This window comes from Magnolia sinica, chromosome 14 (genome assembly GCF_029962835.1).
Source record: "Magnolia sinica isolate HGM2019 chromosome 14, MsV1, whole genome shotgun sequence".
NCBI lineage: Eukaryota > Viridiplantae > Streptophyta > Magnoliopsida > Magnoliales > Magnoliaceae > Magnolia > Magnolia sinica.
Genome location: NC_080586.1, coordinates 6,626,324 through 6,631,480, shown reverse-complemented (window position 1 = coordinate 6,631,480; position 5,157 = coordinate 6,626,324). Strand labels below are relative to the sequence as shown.

At 38.9% G+C, this 5,157-nt stretch overlaps 1 non-coding gene across 1 annotated transcript; it reads left to right on the top strand.

The window, feature by feature from the left end:
• The first annotated feature begins 325 nt into the window (after positions 1–325).
• LOC131226350 (small nucleolar RNA R71) lies at positions 326–432 on the top strand. Its single transcript, XR_009161741.1, has one exon. It is a non-coding gene; the product is annotated as a small nucleolar RNA R71 (small nucleolar RNA).
• The last annotated feature ends 4,725 nt before the right edge of the window (positions 433–5,157 follow it).

Genomic DNA, 5,157 nt, shown 5'->3' with positions numbered 1-5,157 from the left:
GCCACAAACACTTTCATTAACCTTATCCTTCTTTCCTTCCATGACCTCAAATTTTCTTATGAGCGTAGACACTTTATACTTGAGATCATCCTCTTCTTTCAAAAGATATAATCTACCTTTCTCCTTAGATTGAGTCGGCTTAGACGTGGTGTTTGACTTTAGGTAATAGTCCCATGATTGTGTTTTTTTAGCAAGACTATTGAGGTAATCCCATACCTCGTCAACATTTTTATTAATGAATTCTCTATTACACATTGTCTTGACCATTTGGCGCATGGAAGAAGTCAGTCCATCGTAGAAAAAATTTGTAATGCGCCACATTTCAAAGCCGTGTTGTGGGCATTAACTGACCAAATCCTTGAACCTTTCCCAACATTGGAAGAATGTTTCATCTTCCTTTTGGGCAAAGTTCATGATTGCTTTTCTAAGGGTAATCGTTTTATGATGTGGGAAAAATTTCTTTATGAATTCCCTCTGCATGTCATTCCATGTGCCAATGAATTTAGGATGCAGTGAATGTAACCACATCTTGGCCTTCTCTTTCAAGGAAAATGGAAAAGTTTCAGCTTAATTGTATCCTCAGATACATTAGGAAAGTATAAGGTGGCTATAATCTCGTTGAAATCTTTCAGATGTAGATATGGTTCTTCAGATTCAAGCTCATGGAACTTAGGAAGGAGTTGGATAACCCCCTGGCTTGATGTCCATATGTCCTGTATTCTCAGGAAAAATCATGCAAGAGGGCATACTCACCCCCGTCGGTTGTAAATAATCTCGTAAAGTACGAGGCGGGGGTACTTGATGTACCTCATTCTCATCATGTGCTTCCTCAACCCTAGGTTGGGGTAGTGCATGAGGTTGATTTGCAGTCATAACCTCAATTAACTCAGGGGAATTCGAGCGGTGTCTAGACCTGCGATGGACAGTCAGCCCCTTAACTAATCCTCCTTCAATCAAGAGACGTCGAGTGTTAGCACGGGCCCACTTGGGCATGAAACACTTGCAGCCCTTGATTTAAATTCTAAACCTAGTCCTAAGAAAGGAATTAAGAATCTAAAAAGAAAGAGAGGGTTGGAGAGAAGTTACTAAATTGGAGACCCTAAGTTAAAAACCTGCAAAACAAACAAAACAAGTTAGTTTCTAAAAATAGAAAGTCTAAGATTATAAAATTCCTAATTCGAAGTAAACTAATTTCTAAAGAAGAAATTCCTAGAAAACAAATTAGGAAAGTCTTAAACTAGAAAGTAAGTTAATAAGAGGATATGAAAAATAGAAAGTAGAAATTAGAAAGACTTTACTAAATTAGAAGTTTCTATCTTAGAAGTCTATAAAACAGTAAGGTTAGTTTGAATTGAATAAAAGTCTTAAACTAGAAAGTAAGTTAATAAGAGGATATATTTGTTCAACTAATACGATTTTCAGAATGTAAACTTGTCAGATTATGGTTTCTATGAATAATTTAAATTGAATTATCTTCTCCCAATCGGGCGCTCTATATAGATACAATTACATCTCATATAAAAGAAAAAATCATATTCTAAAGGAAACTAAATATTCTTATATTTACAAAGACTAATTATAGAATCAATCTCACCCCATAGAATCAATCACATCTCATGGAATCAATCACACCCCATAAACAACTCATGCAGACACTCCCCCTCAAGTTGGAGCATAGATATCTATCATGCCCAACTTGTCAATTATACCATGGAATACCTTTCCGGAAACTGCTTTCGTGAGTATATCCGCTAACTGGCTTTCGGACTGAACAAATGGAAACTGTATAATCTTTTGATCGAGTTTCTCTTTGATAAAATGACGATCAACTTTCACATGTTTGGTGTGGTCATGTTGTACAGAATTCTGTAAAATAGTCAGACGTGGACCTTCTGTTGATTTGATCACCTGCCCAATCAGAATCTGTGTATCCTTCAATGTTAGAGACACTGTTTTTAGAGAACAACAAACATTTGCCTGGTGCACTCTTCAAATATCTTAAGATTCGATATACCGCATTCATATGCTCTTCACTTGGTGCATGCATGAACTGGCTTATGACACTCACTGCATAAGTTATATTCGGCCTTGTATGAGACAAATAGATTAATCTCCCAACCAACCGTTGATAATGACCCTTGTCTGTTGGAGCTTGATTTGGAAAAACTCTGAGTTTATGATTCATTTCCATGGGCGTTTCTGCTGGTTTGCAAGTAAGCATTCCAGTATCGGTTAAAAGATCTAGCATATATTTCCGTTGTGAAAGGAAAATCCCGTGTTTCGATCTTACAACCTCAATCCCCAAGAAATATTTAAGTTGCCCGAGATCCTTCATTTCGAATTTAGCAGCCAGCCAAATACTCTTGTAATGCTTTCATTTCACATGGGTCATTTCCTGTCAAGACCATATCATCGACATACATGATTAAAACTGTTACCTTTCCTTCTTTGTGTTTTATAAACAAAGTATGGTCTGAATTACTTTGTTTATAATCGAATGCCTTCATTGTAGAAAGAGAACCTCCCAAACCAAGCTCTAGGTGACTGTTTCAGCTCGTACAATGACTTCTTCAATTTACAAACTTCACTTCTACACGAGGAACTACGTTTGACTTCGGGTGGCAACTCCATGTAGACCTCTTCCTCTAAATCTCCATTGAGGAAAGCATTTTTGACATCAAATTGTTGCAAGGGCCAATCCCGATTTGTCGTTATAGATATGAGAATGCGAATTGTATTGATCTTGGTTACCGGTGCAAAAGTCTCTTGATAATCCACCCCATACCTTTGCGTATATCCCTTTGCAACTAACCTTGCTTTATATTTATTAATATTGTCATCCGCTTTGAGTTTCACTGTGAACACCCATCTACATCCAATTGTCTTCTTTCCTTTGGGTAACGGAACAAGTTCCCAAGTCGCATTCTTTGGTAGAGCCTCCATTTCTTCATTCATCGCCTTTGTTCATTTCGGATCAGTCAATGCATCTTGCACACTACTAGGAATAGATACAGTGGATAATTGATTAACAGTAAATGCATATGATGTAGACAATTTATGGGAGGACACTGTTCACTACCCAAGTGCAAGGTTGTGATGTAGTAATAAACTTGGTAAGACCGAGGTCGAATCCCAAGGGACTGAAACCTATACGTTATCTGAAACTAGGTAGAAATAGAACTAGCCTAAGATGAAATCTAAATCAAATATAAATTGATGAATAATGGTGAGAGATTAATGTAAAACTTAAGAGAAATCAAAGATAAGAAACTATGGATTCAGAGGATCCACTTGTAGAGATCAGGGAGATCTTATGCCTGCTTCAAAAATCATGAAAATTTAACTGAACTTCCTCTGATATAATTTTAAAGAGATGAAAGGTATATGAATTAGAATGGATTCCATCACCAAACCATGCCCAGGAGACAAAGCAAACAACAGAATTAAACTAATTACCAACCAATCAACATGCTATGAAGGTTAGGAAGGGTACCGTCATCTGATCATGCCCAGGAGACGATGGTGAACAACAGGGCTTCCTGACATTATAAACATAAAAAGTAAAGGAACATGATCAAAGCTATCGCAGACCCATTGTAATTTTAGTCACAACAGACCATTAAAAACTAAAAACATTCCCTTAATTAAACTAAAATCAACATCAGTTCAATCTAAACAAAAGGCACATGCAAAGAGTCTCCCATCACATTACAAGCTTCACCTCTTAGCCCTAGCTAAGAGGTTTTGCCTGTCATAGACATGCTAAAATCTCATTAAAAAAAAGAAAAAGAAAAGAGGAACTAAAGGAAGAAGAAGGAAGAAGGAACCCGGTCCACTTTTCTCTCTCTCCCACGTCTCCCTCCTCTTGCCCAGGATCTCCTCCCCTCTCTCATATTTACAACCTCCTTTTATAGCTGCTGGAAGGTTGGAGTCAGTGGCAGAGTCGCAGCAGGAAACGGAGTGCAACTTTTTGCAGCCAAGTTTCAGTGTCTCAAAACTCACCACTTTCCTCGCTTAATTTTCAAAGAAACACCGTCCCTTAAAACGTTTTTTATTACTCTACATGATGGATGATTCAGATTTACCATATGATGAAAGATGGTGGGCCATAACCGCCTGGAAATCTGGATTTTTGCGGATGTGCGAAAGCTCTCACATCTTCGCTGTCGTGATCGGTGGGCCCCACAGAGGTATTTTTGGAGAAATCCACCCCATCCATTGGATTCATGACGAAATTTCAGTCAAGAATGGATGGTTTTGAACGTCCATTGACGCGGTCCCAGAGAAGAAATCACACCAAAAATCGTTTTGAACGTCGCAGTATCGCCTGTTTGTGGCCTCTGTATCGCGCACATGTGCACGCATGAGTGTAAAATTTCTACAAGGTTTTGTAGTATTCGAGGCCGTATACACGATGAACGGATCAGATTGGACGAACAGGCCATGGGTGGGGCCCACAAACTTCTGCAAAATGGACTCTCGCCGGATGCGAAATAGGAACGCGGAAGCTTCCGCTGTGACGTTGGTGGGGCCCACTTTAGTGTTATTTTGACAAATCCAAGCTGCTCATTAAACTCCCCTCGAAAAACCAGTCAGGAAAGAGTATTTTTGGCTATACTTTGATGCGGCCCACGTAATCTTTAAAGCCACCGTCCGTTTTGTATTTGAATGGTTATAATCCCATCCTTTTTGTTTCATCAAATATTGTCACCTAGGCCTTGGTAATATAGGCCTTGGAAATATAATGAACGGTTTAGATTGTCCATTGGGACAATGTATGGGCCCCACAACAGCAATCGAGTGTCCGTTTCTCGGACGCCGTTTTCCAAAAAATGGAAATTTCTATTTTCACGTGAAGAGTCGGTCAACAACGACTTTAACCAAGTTAGTCGGTCCGGTGCATAGCAAATAAGTGTGCAATGTGTACGCACAAGTGCACATATAGGGCCCCCTGTGATGTTTCTCAAAAATTCAATCCATCCATTCATTTTGTTGCCCCATTTAAGGTGTTGTATCCAAAGTTGAGGCAGTTCCAGATATCAGGTGGGCCCTAAAACGAGATTTTATGAGCTGATCCATCCATTGGGCTACTTCCACAATGATCCAATGGTTGAAATTTTACATGTACGATTAATTTATGGTCCTCGGGCCATGTAT